Raw genomic sequence first — 708 nt, forward strand, 5'->3', positions numbered from 1 at the left:
CAGGAAGTAAAACTGTTGTTAGTGAGATGGCATGCAACTGCCTTTCTCCTTAACTTGTTTGTTGAAAATCTCTGAGTCCATAGTGGCTGATCAGGGCCCCATGCAAGCCCACTGTTCCAGGAAAACATACAAAGGTGGAGAATCCTTTAGAAGCTGGATGGGTCTTCTGTTCCTTTGTAGTCCAGAGTCTGCCATATGCCAGATATCTGGAGTGTCTTGGAACCTATAATAGTGAGAGAAAAATGGAAATCAGAGGCCAGGCCTGGTGGAGTACACCTTAACCCCAACCCTCTGGGAGGCTGATACAGAGCATTCAAGTTCCTACTGAGCCCTTCTCAGAGACCAGGTTGACAGTTTAGTAGTTTAGCTAGACCCTGTCTAAAAAAGCAAAAAACAAATGGAAAAAAAAAAAAAAAAAAAAGGCTAACATCAGACAGAGAAAGTGACTTGCTTATGTAGCCCAAGGTAAGGAAAAGTGACACTACCTTTAGAGCAGGTGTCTGGCACACAGAGCAGCACTCTTTCTGCTGAGTCACTCTGCCCCATTCTCCGCATTTTCAGGATATTGCTTAAGGCAGGGACTCCACCCTCCTAGGGCTTCTCCTTGATGAATGCCACTCTCTGGTTCTGAGGCATCAGCAAAGAATTCCAAGAAATTAAATGTTTGTAAACTAGAGAACTTTATACTTTTTTTTTTTTTTTTTTGGT

This window comes from Octodon degus, unplaced genomic scaffold (genome assembly GCF_000260255.1).
Source record: "Octodon degus isolate 3935 unplaced genomic scaffold, OctDeg1.0 scaffold00173, whole genome shotgun sequence".
Taxonomy (NCBI): domain Eukaryota; kingdom Metazoa; phylum Chordata; class Mammalia; order Rodentia; family Octodontidae; genus Octodon; species Octodon degus.